At 36.4% G+C, this 12,211-nt stretch overlaps 1 protein-coding gene across 4 annotated transcripts in view; it reads right to left on the reverse strand.

Annotated features, from left to right (window-relative positions):
• Positions 1 to 12,211, reverse strand: part of LOC134538085 (GTPase-activating Rap/Ran-GAP domain-like protein 3) — a 380,750-nt gene that overhangs the window by 191,301 nt on the left and 177,238 nt on the right. For 2 of the 4 annotated variants that reach the window (XM_063379119.1, XM_063379112.1), the window contains exon 1: positions 3,038 to 3,184. The exons of 1 other annotated variant lie outside the window; for it this stretch is intronic. The gene's annotated coding sequence lies outside the window, so the exon portion shown is untranslated. Of the gene's footprint in view, positions 1 to 3,037; positions 3,185 to 12,211 lie in introns of those variants that run through there. One more of the 4 variants, XM_063379103.1, reaches the window with a different exon arrangement.

Here is a 12,211-nt window from a genome sequence, read left to right on the forward strand (position 1 = left end):
AATGTGTTTCAGTGTCAGTGGGCTGGGGAGATGTACTTGGAGATATCACTTCGCGCAGCCAAGTGTGCTGCAAAATTAATTATACCTTCTTTAAACGTATTATTCAATGGGGGGATTTTGATTTAACACGGTTTCTTGTACATACGTCATTGCAGTATTCCACTGTTTGTAATGGGAACAATTCATGAATGCAAAACAAAATAAATAAATAAAAATGCGAACATAAAACCACAGAAAACAAGCTTAGATCGTCTGATGTCAAACAGATAAATCCAACGATGAACCTAAACTGGTGTCATGGACAACACAATGACGACAGCACAGACGAACACAATCAAAATTTTAATTGTGATGTCCATAATACCTGTTTGGATTCGTTCATCGTTGGGTTTATCTGTTTGACATCAGATTACTAAAGTTGTTTTCTGTTGGTTTTTTGTTTGTTTTGATTTTTACTTCTTTTTTTGCATTCATGAATTATTTCAATGACAAATCGTGCAAAACTGCAACGGCGTATGTCAGAAACAGTGTTAAATCAAAATTAATTACAAGAGACATGGCAAACCAACGAAGGTTGTGATTGTTAAAGCTTGCATAAGTCCGTATTATGTCGCGTGTATTGCCATCCTTGTTACTTTGGTGGTCAGTGTGTCTGAACTTTAATAAAGTTGTGGTGGGTTTGAGATCCAGCTTGAAGTCAGTATTTATTTATTTTTTATTTTCATTAGTTTGTAAGAATTACCGTACGCCACCAGCTAAATCTTACGGTATAATGAGGAAAAAAAAACTAATTCCTTAGGGGGTCTGAGAAAACGTGCAATTTTCGGGGATTGGTCACATGTAGTTTTCATTAAAATTTGCAAAATGTAGATGCTAATGCAGGCACTGTAAAAAGATTCTTGTGCCAGTAGATCTGTGATTGCACTAACTACAGTTGCTTTTGACAGAATTTAGAGGTACTGGTGTCATATCTCCTCGGTTCCCCATTGGCTTTTTTTATTCCCGAAAACATGAGAAACGAGGAAAGTTGGTTACTTACTTTGAGACTTTCGCCCAATAACGTTAGAATCCTCGTCCATCAACTAAAATGAGGGTTTACTCCTGCATCTGAACAACATAATCTAAGAATGAAATGTCCTCTATGATTCATCGCCTGTCAAAGTTCTCGAAGAAATAGCGGGGGTTTCCCTGATAACCATTAAGCACGTTCCAATTGATCGAAAAATGCTCTTACTTGCCGACTATGTACTTTTGATACTACAAGAGGAAAACATATTATTTGATACTCTAAGAATATTTTTAGCTAAGAAAACGCTTCCACGTGTATAAATTATTTAATTCATGATGGAGGGAAAAACATGCTTGAAAATTCACAATTAACAACATGAAAAATGACAGGCATGTTTAGATGTCTGGCTGCTAGACTAAAAAAAAAAAAATCAAGCAATGTAAGGCCGTATTAATGACTCGTATTTGCGATGACTAGAGCTCTAATCCCAACCAAGCCTTCTTCGTTTCGGTTCTTCACCGCCTCCCGGCATCGCTCTGGGATGATTCTACGATTGTTTCGCGACCAAATGCTCCGGTATTGTTTTTGTGTATTTTACCTTGCATGCGGTTCAATTGTACAAAAGATTAAGATTTAACTGTAACTTATTAACAGGTCGACGCAAAATATAAACAGATTTTTCTTCTGTTAATCGGTAAATACGTTATATATAAATGCTTGTATTTGTTTAAAGACGTAAAATACTTCTAGCAAGCGCTTGGACAAATATACAGAGTTCAAATACGCAGTTCATACTAGCGGGAAAGCTATCAAGAAAATTGGTATTGTAAAAACCATCTAGCTGTAGAATTGTGACGATAATGGTAGCATAACGTTAGTAAGTTATTGTACTGAAAAAATATAATTCTTGAAGTTAAATTAAATATGCTACATTATTTTAAAATTCATTTAAATAAAATGCAAGGTTACAAAAATTCCGTTACTTTATACGAAAACAATAAATGCGTAAATAGATAGGAGTCTTAAGATAATTGGTGTAGTTATTCTTAAGGGATTACACTTGTTTGTACTTTATCAAGTGGTTTTACTGATTATTTAAGTGTTTTACTCGAAACGTTTTATTCGAAAGACTTTAACTACTAGTAAATTTACTACTTCTAAGTAACTCACTTAAAATGTTTTTAAAAATTATTTTATGTTTAAATATATTGATTTGTATGATAAAATTTAACTTCCAGTAAACGATTATTTAGTATAATTTTGCTATCGTTAAAAATTTGATTTAACGCTAACCTGTAAACTTACAATCAAACAAAAAATAGCCGAATCACATCCAATCGCACCAAACTGCCATAAGAAGTCAGGAGGCTATGCACATAATGGTGGTTTATAGGTATCTGACCCCATGAATTATGTTTCCCCGCAGATCAGACTGTCGCCTACAAAATTAAAATTAATTTAAAACGTTACAATAGCACCACTGTTTCATTCATCGGTTTTAGCTTTTCGTTTTGAGTTCTGTCTTCAAAACTAGCTCTAAACACGGTATAATTGGCGCGTCTTTCTTTTCAAGCATTCTTGGAAACGCCTCACCTGACAAAAGTTCTCAGGGTGCCAATAAGAGACCGTTTCCGACTGCGTTCAAAGGTTCACCGCTTTCTTTCACTTCTGCATTTAATGAAAGGGGGGGAAAAAGTGCCAGTTTGAGATATTCTGTGTGTCCAGACTTTTAACCGAATGTCCCATACGGTACATACGATTAAAATAACTTGAACTTTTTTTAAAGACAGTATTTTAAACAAAAAACACGGGTAACTATGAAATTAGTTGTTTAACTAACTCGACTAATTATCAAGGTAAATTTTCGCAGAATGTATAGTGGCCCTGGCAACCTTCCTACCCCCAGAAAACTGTTCCCCGATGAGGTTATCGTGTCTATATGAGAACAAGTGCAGCGACCAGTGGGTTGGTTGTACCGGGCAGGACAAGGTGTGGAGGCAGTGGCAGACCACCGAGCGGGCCCTGTACCTGGACGCCGTCAGCGGCGCGGGTCCCTCGCCGACGAGTCAGCACCGAGACGCGCGCACTGCGACCTCTGACCCGAGCTCCTCGCGCCTCGTGGCCAGCCGCCGGACTGAGGCCCCGCGCGCCGCTCCGGCCGCCTCGTGCGCGAGGTGCCCCGAGGTGACCGTGGCGCGCCGCGCGGCGAGCGGCGGAACCGCGCAGTCTGCGGGCACGCCCCCCCCCCCCCCTCTCTTTCTCACTCTCTCCGGTTTAAGGCCCTGCTCCACCCTCCTCGCGTGCTCGCGTCTTCTAGTTGCGTGCACTGCGGAAGTTGCACCGTGCAAGCGTCGCTAATTCATCAATGTCATTTTTAGCGCCGGGTGTTTTCGAACACATCAGGGGCGCAAATTCGCATGATATGCAAGGGGAGCCCGCAGAACATTTTCATTGGGAAGGGGGGGGGGGGAAATAGTTTTATATGTGGGGTTAACCGACACGTCATCTATGGATACGGTGCTTGTATGTTGTATCCTGCCCATATTTTGGTCTACGTCCATACAATAAGTATAAAACTTTAAGATATAAACAAAGTTTTTCATTAGACATAGTTTTGACATCAAACTCTTTTCACAATCACGCTCTTGCAAGTGCAGGCAGGCCCCCTCAGTGAGGGGCTTCTTAATTCCAGCAGACTGGGACCAAGAGCACCCCCCCCCCCCCCCACAGTATCCGCGGCCCATGCTACACACTATCTGTTATTTCTAATATAAAATATAAATGCGATGAAATATTTTTGTCTTGGCTAATAATCGCATAGTCTAGTCACCCACAATTAGTAATTCTTTATTGTCTCATAGCTGAGTAATTTGTACAACTTAACTTGTTAAGTCCGTTTTAAAAATATATATTTTCTAAAAATATCTGGCATTAAAAACAATATAAATATATATGTTTAGATAAGCCGAAATATAAGGTGCTGTATGGTGTATGAGTGACATAATTTTTTTTTTCAAAAATATTCTTTAGACTAACCTGAATGCCTGCTATCAAAACATTAGATAATGATTTGATATAATATTCACTGGAAGTCCTTCAGAACATCGACTATGCATATTCACTCTGCTGTATTTCTAGACTTTGTTAATGATACTTCATAAAACCACCCAAGTCGTTTGCACTGAACGCTGATACATTCCGAAGAAGAAATCATGGGGTCACACCCTTAAAGCCCTATAGTTGCATGTATCTAGATGAGAAGACTGCACTTGCGCTCACTGCCTTGCTTGTTAAGGCGACCGTGTGCTTAATACACGTGTTGGTGTCACCTTTAGCGCTTCCTTGTGTCTTACCGAGTGGAAATAGAAAAATAAATCTGGTATGCCGGCGCCTTAAGAGGCCGCGCCACATTCCGAACATAAAACTACTGATGATCCAGACCATTTCTTGTCTTCTGCTCATGACTTGCAAACAGGTGTGACCAAGACTATGTGGGTTTGTTTACAAATTGTACTCTTAACATATACAAGATTTAAAAAAAGGTAAATATGTTTAGTAATTATTTTACGCAGGTCATGTTAAAATACACTATTACGAAATACTAGGCACTTACTACATTCACTTTTCATACAAAAACCTCCGAGAATTTAAAACCTCAACACCAAAATGGCACTCATTTTTTAAGGATCTATTGACAATTTTTCGTTCATAATTAGAGCCATTATTTTTATTTTTTTATTTTTTGCCACTGTGCAGCTCACTGATTGGTTCACAATGCTAACGTTGTCCTCGAATAATTTTAATTTCGCATTATCTCATTGGACTACAGCCATTCTTTAATGGTGCACCAGACACAAGTTTTTTTTTCCTCTTCATATTTTATCTACCTTCATGTATTAATGTAGTGATAGTTATAAATAAGGTTTTAGTAATTTTCCCCGATATCTACATATAAAATAGGATATTGGTATGTATGACGTCGATAAACACCGTTTGACCGATCGACATTGACAGTTGACACATTGAAGTGTTTTTTCATGGAGACGGGTTTTATGATATCCATTTGTTTGTAACTCGCCGCTAGATGGCGCTGCAGCTCATCAACTTCTAACACGTTTATGCGATCGCCATGAATAAGCAAAACGTCATAGGTCACAGACATACAAACAGGAATTGTGTGTGTCATTTGCTATGTCCACCTCACTGTCATATAGCGCTAGCCATTCTGCTTTAACTCACGGACAATATATTACACTTTGTTCAGCTCGTGCAACGCCGGGTACTGCAGCTAGTATTATCTATTAGTTAAAAGGTATATAAATTAGGATTAACTAGCTGAAGTACCCGGCTTTGCCCGGGCTTAACTACTCTTGGGTGTTCATTTGCGAAAAAGTTCGATCTCAGTTAATAGCTACGTAATTAATGAAAGGAACATCATTGCCGAGTTTCAAGTCTGTAGGACCTTTACTTGGAAAACGGGAAATTTTAATCTTTAACGCTCCCGCGAAATTTTAATGGAGATGAAGAATGCATTAACAATGCAATAACCGTTGCTATGGATGCAAAGGAAGCATCAGCAATGTAACCTTCGTTGCCACTGGGATTTTCATTGTAAAACGGGAACTCTTAAGAGCTGAATTTTCAAAAATAATGAAACAAATTTATTTTATTTCTTTTGAATAGTATATCTTAAAAAAATTCATCATCGTAGCTAAAAGTAAAAGTTTTTCATACAAAATTGCATCTCCTATTTAACTCCCTTAAGGGTAGAGTTTTCAAAAATCCTTTGTTACTGGTCGCCTACGTTACTCAACGAATATATGCAAAATTTCGTGCTTCTAGACCCACCGGCTTAAGCTGTGCGTTGTCGGTCAGTCCGTCCGTGTTAGAGTTCTATTAAGTAGATTAACATATGATGAACTTTTGTAAAATAAAAGAGTAAAAATAGAATTAATTAAATATTAAACCTGACCGTAAAGAGTCAAACATGTATTTAATTGACTTGTATGTTTTTATTTAAATATTTTACTAGTAATTCTGAATCAGATAATACTGCAACGTTTATATTGCCCTTCATGTTATGTATGCTTCAAATTTTGCCAGCACAGAAATAATTTTTTTTTATTTTTAAGATTATAGTAACTAGTTTTACAAAATAAGGACTAATAGTTATTCTTTTAAACAAATAATTTTTCTATTTAAAAAAAATTATCCTGTAAAAAAATATTGTACAACGGCAACAAAAGAAATAAATTAAATGTGTATACTATATTTAAATTTGTCTACAAACTTTTTTTTTTAAATTGAGGCGTGTAGCTAATCACTAATACCGATAGGTAAAAATTACAAAATAAAATAATGCACTGAGTAATATTTTTAAAAGAAACCATGTAGGAAACCAGTAGTATTAAAAAAACAACTATTATGTCAGGATTCAAAAGAGGGAAAATTTTATTTGTTTCTAAAAACGTTTTCAAACTATAGCTGAAGGAAAAACTCAGATAAAAATAAATAAAATTATTGTTGACAATCGTATTGCCACATTATTCCGGTGATTCATATCAAAATGCAAACGTTTTAGTAATAATATAAAACTTTTATTCCATCAAAGAAAATATTTTTCGTTAAGATATTTCACTGCAGAAATTGCTTTAAAAATAGAATCATTGACGTGTTAAGTGCAAGGAATGGCCAGACGATAGTATAAGTGCAAACCAACATTCTAAAATGAACCGTTTATCACATATACGCACTTAAAAGCTAGAATTCAAATGGCAAAATCGCAAAAACGAAAAACAATAAATTTTAATTCAGTAAATTGAAATCTTTAATACTGACTATGAATCCAGAAAAATGTTGTAGAGTTTATAATTAATGAATCGATAACCTTAAATGAATAGATTGTCTGAACAATTCTTTAAATATAGCCTAAATGGTTTTAAGGAGCTAAACGAAACTCATAAATGTTTAAAATGTGGAAGACTTGAAAAGAATGAGGGGCTCGTATTTCAAGGCCGCTTTATAGCTAGTTATAGTTCACTTGTGCGTCATGTGAACCAGGCAGCTAGAGGTGCGCACAGACGGTGCATCAATAACGAATGAAGACGCGGGAAAAGGCGGCTCGGGGTAGGCCAAGGTAGAAATATTTTTAGATTGCAAGGTCAGTAACGAGTTTCTTTGTGGCTCCTACTTGTGGGTAGGGGGAGGGGTGTTTGTAAAGAAACAAAAGACTCCGTCTTTTATTGCAAACCCCGGCGAACAGGAATAGAAACCTCTTCATCCCTCCGTCTCAGACGAACCGCTGCACTCGAGATTTGGTGACGTCAGAACCTGACGCCACGACGTCAGATGTTCAAGTGCTGCGTGGATTCACAGACTTTCCGACGACGAAAGAGACTCAAATATACGAAGCGTTGTAGTTACAAACAAATAGTGCGTCGAAGACACCACGCAAGATCCCAACACCCTGATTCTGTCTCCGTTGTAACAGCGTGAACACGCACGTGGGATAAAGTCCCGCCTTTCCGGGCACACATACAGCGTAAAACACACGCGATTTGCAAAATGCTCAAGATATCAGAGTGGTACCCTATGTGTTTTTTTCGAAAGCATTTTGGAATTCTCTGAGGGTGGATGAGTAGTTTAGTCTTGAAACTTTATTTTTTTAATAATAAAATTACTAAAAATTATTATTTTTTCCGCAATAATCTTTATGCATGATTTACCACGTACAGGTTCTTGAAAACACCCAAGGGACTTACATTAAACTAAATCTTAAATTCTCCGCCATATAATGTTATAGTTACCTCTCAAATCTCACAGTTCATCTCAGAGTCCATAGCTTTGCGCTTAAAGGAGATTCTGCACTAGAATCACCAGCGAGCGTCGCCCCTATCATCGCGCCTCACTAATAAATATATATATTTACACACATACATATATACACCCCTTACTACGCGGGCTCCGTCACCAATTTGAGAAGTATTTGTTTTTAGTCCAAAATGATTTTCTTAAGTCCATGTTGATTATAGTACCCGTTAATTTCCAACCAGTGTTCTTTGGAAAATTTTAGATGATAATTTATACAGTATAGGGGCAAAGATTTATCAAAAAACATTTTGTTGATAGGAGGGGGGGATTAAAATTAGATTCCTCTCCTCACTTTCTTATCCTGGTCACAATGGGACATGTGCTTATTAAGTTGTTTAAATTTATTTGACCTGCTTTTAGGTTATAGATAACTCTTTAGAAAAACTGGTCTGCAGAAATTAATTCTGCTAAAAAAAGACTGTGAATATCAAAAAATTGAAATATATTAAGCCAAGGTGTTTCTATGATGGCTCAAGGAACAGTAATCTCATGTTTCACACGTCAGTATTTTGTGTGCCCTTGCAAGTCCAAGCTAATGGTAATCGGTTTGGAGAGGAGAACAAAATCGTGTATGTAAATAAGCATAATAGTTGTTTAGTACAAAACCTAGTAAGGAGCTTGACTTTGCACTTTTAGAGTGTTAAAGCGTCATTGGTGTTCCATAGTAGTGTAAGCATTTTTTTATGTGTAAACATCTTAGGTCTCGGTATACTGCAAATTTCGTGAATGGAACGGAAGTTCATGGAACGGAAATAAATTTCCACGGTGCTGCGGTCTGTGACGGATGGTGCGAACCAAAGTTTACAAATACAAAGTAAATCCTTATAATATTAACTGTTTAATGAATTTGAACAAAATGGGAAATATTTCAATAAAATTTCTTGTCGAAAATCAGGTTCAGAACCGGAGTTGAGTATTCTATCATGTATTTTTCGTATTTTTCGGAGTTGATTTATTATATTATCTAATCTTTCACTCTGCAAATCAAATGGTTCGATAGTTGACGTAGCTGTTCCTGCAGATAATTCTAGTGGTGGGTGCGGAACTAGTCAGAGACACAAAAAATTATTAATTTACATATATTCGACACCATTTTAAATTAAATAAATTCGTGATGAATTTTTTGCAGTTTAATCTTAAATTTTGAATCAGCTCAGTGAGTTTAAGGTTTGTTTGACGGAAGTATTTACAGACTGATTAAGATTTTAAAATAACCCCTTCTCTATGTGTACCCAAAAGCAAAACGGGTAAAGGTACATTCTAGAATATCAACGAACCAACTAATCACTCCAGTGCAAAATTGATACAAATACTTATAATTACTACCAATAGTAATATCATGTTAAACATAAATACTGTTCAGTTTATAAAGAAAAAATCATTTAAAGTTTTTCAATAAAACTAATGTTATCTAATGTTTCAATTTGAACTAATCGTTGTAATTCCAGGATTTTAACGTAATTTTATATTTTTCATGTCTATAGATTATGAAATTAATTATTAAAGGATGGTTGTACTATTATAAAGTTTTATTTTTTTATACCAATGCTTGGTGTTAATTCTGCAATGTTCACGAAATAATAATGTACGTATGAATTACGCGGATCCGCCGTCTTACCAATATTTCTGAGACTTCCACAGATGGCAGCACCATGGTGACACATTTACGTTGCATGCAACTTCCGTTCCATTACTGCTACCAAACGCCGTATACGGAGAGCTAAGATGTTTACACGTGAAAAGCTGAAAAACAAAGTTCGTTTACACAAAAATTCCGAATTCTGAATGTGCAAACATACGTGGGCGAATCACTCAATTGTTCTGCTCGCAGCTAACAGACTGGCACTTCAAAAAGGCACTTGACCAAGTTTGTGTTCGCGCCGCTCGCTATTCGGCGCACGTAACGACAGGCGAACCCATGTGGGCTGACTCCCACCAGAAATACTGATTGGCTCCGCCTCGCCGTGTCGGCGTGTCAGGCATTTGTGACTGTGGAGTCATTCGTAGAGTCATTCGAGTCACATAGGTACAAGGTTTTTTTTAACTAAAACTAAATGTCACGCTGTTAGTAATGATTAGAGATCTGCGTGTTACTGGAATAGGCATCACACACTTTTACATTCATAAACCGATTTCTTTCCTTTATTGGCTGCTGCCACAGTGTACCAATGTCCGTATTAAATATGGTTGGTCACATGTAGAGACCAGAATATTTCGCAGTTTCAAATTGCGATAGGCTACAATCCAAATGGGTTTTTGATAATTTTTATTGGCTTGCTGTTTTTCAGTGACGGGAAATATTCGCGGTTTCAGTGACCTCTAGGATAGACTTTGTAAACTTTGCTCATCACTTTCAGCCAAAGGTCACAATACCCGTCCCCAGCTGGGTTCTAACGTGTATAAATTTTTTTTATCTAAATGCAGATAAATTGCTCTGCCCGAAATACTAACAGTTCCAGAGCCAAAACCACGTCTAAAACCCACAAATCGGAATGGGGGCAGACTTAAAGAAAATATTACAAAATGTTAATATCAAGATTAATTCGAAAGCTTTAAAAAAATCTTTGCAGCATAAATTAGAGCATACAATAAGAGATAGGGTCAGTTGGGTACAGCTAAGAAAAACTACAACCGAAGAAAGATAAGCAACAAAAATTTATTTTACAAAAAATTATTAACTTTACAAAACATATGACGTGTTCTGAGAAAAACATTACATTTCGTAAAGCACTCCGCATAAATGAGTTGTTTACCTTTTGCTATGATTAGCTTCTCTTTTGTGGAATATGCGGTTTATAAGCGCATTTGGCAATACAGAAATTACTTGTATAGTAGATGAGATTATATTTAGTCCAACTTCGTTGCCACACTCCATATAAATATCATTACTTCCTACAATAGATTTCCTATATTCCCTACCCGGAACGTACAGTTATACAACTATAAAATATTTGAGCATGAAATTTAAAGATTAAATACGTTTAAAAAAAAAATACGAACAATTTCAAACCATTGCTGGCGTCAAGCAAAACTTAGACTAAAATATAAAATTTACAAATAAATACGCCGGGAGCTCCCTTGTGGAGTAAATTCCTGCTCCGGCAATATAAAAATGTTACAAAAGCCTACCAAAAATATATTTATTAAAATTAAGCCTGGTATATTATTATTACAGAATACCAATAAATATATACCTATATAAGTTCCAGTTCAAGTACACGGCTGTGTGATTCCAATTAAAAAGGTCCGTGCGCACTAAGGTTGGGAAGGCTTATTAAACGCAACGAGAATATCTGTTTCCAAAAGGTTGAGATCACTGAAACATTACAAGACAACTTGAAAAAAAGTTCCCACACCTGTGCCAAAAACATGCAAGGGGCACTTACTTGATATCCTCTTTTGAAAAGCGTTTACCGTATATTTGTATTAAACTGCAAATGCTCAAGCAAACGTCAGTTTACGGTGAAGGTCACGCCCAACCGGCCAAATGGGACGAACAGCTGAGCGGTGTGTGGCGTGCATCGCCCTCGTACATCACAAAAACGTAGCTTCTTCAAAAAATCAATACCACTGATAACTTCCCAGTCCAATCCACGAAGCTTCATGCTTGTTAAATTTAAAAGTTTACGCCTTGCCAAAAAAAAATAAGTACTGCACACTGCATACACGTCGTGACGCCATCAAAACCGGTGCCAGGCCGTCCGGCCTCACGGCCGCGGAAAACCGACCCCCTGCCTCGCTGTCCGCACGAGCGCTGTTGCATTTCTAGTGGCGACTCAAGGAACTAAAGTCCATTTATAATGTCTAAAATGCCAATTCAAAATACTCGACGTAAAACTTAAATAAACCAGGCAATTAATAAAACTAATAATAGTAAAATAAATTTTAAAAATCTGAATTAATTAATACAAAACTTTCTAAAGCTGACTAACACGATGGCTTACGGCCCACCTCTAATGGCCAATTGCAATATTTGAAAAATGGAAACAAAACTAAATTAAACATAAAAAAAATTGGTTCTCTCTAAAGTCGGTTTACGGAAGATAGTTTAACGTGACGTCATTACAAAACATTGATGAAATGATTGCATAATTTTATGAATAAAATTGGATCATTTTTATTGAATTATCACTATTTTGTATGGATACAAAGAAGGAGTGAAATTAAATCTACAATTTAATTGAAAAATTTACTTTTATTTGCACTCATTATTTCAAATATGTTTATTATATTAACGAAAAAATTATTTTAACTATAACTTTTATACATGTTTGCTATTTAACTTCTTCCAATCTGTGTTATTCTGTTAAGGATAGGACGATGATAGGAAAA

Source organism: Bacillus rossius, chromosome 1, assembly GCF_032445375.1.
Source record: "Bacillus rossius redtenbacheri isolate Brsri chromosome 1, Brsri_v3, whole genome shotgun sequence".
Lineage (NCBI taxonomy): Eukaryota > Metazoa > Arthropoda > Insecta > Phasmatodea > Bacillidae > Bacillus > Bacillus rossius.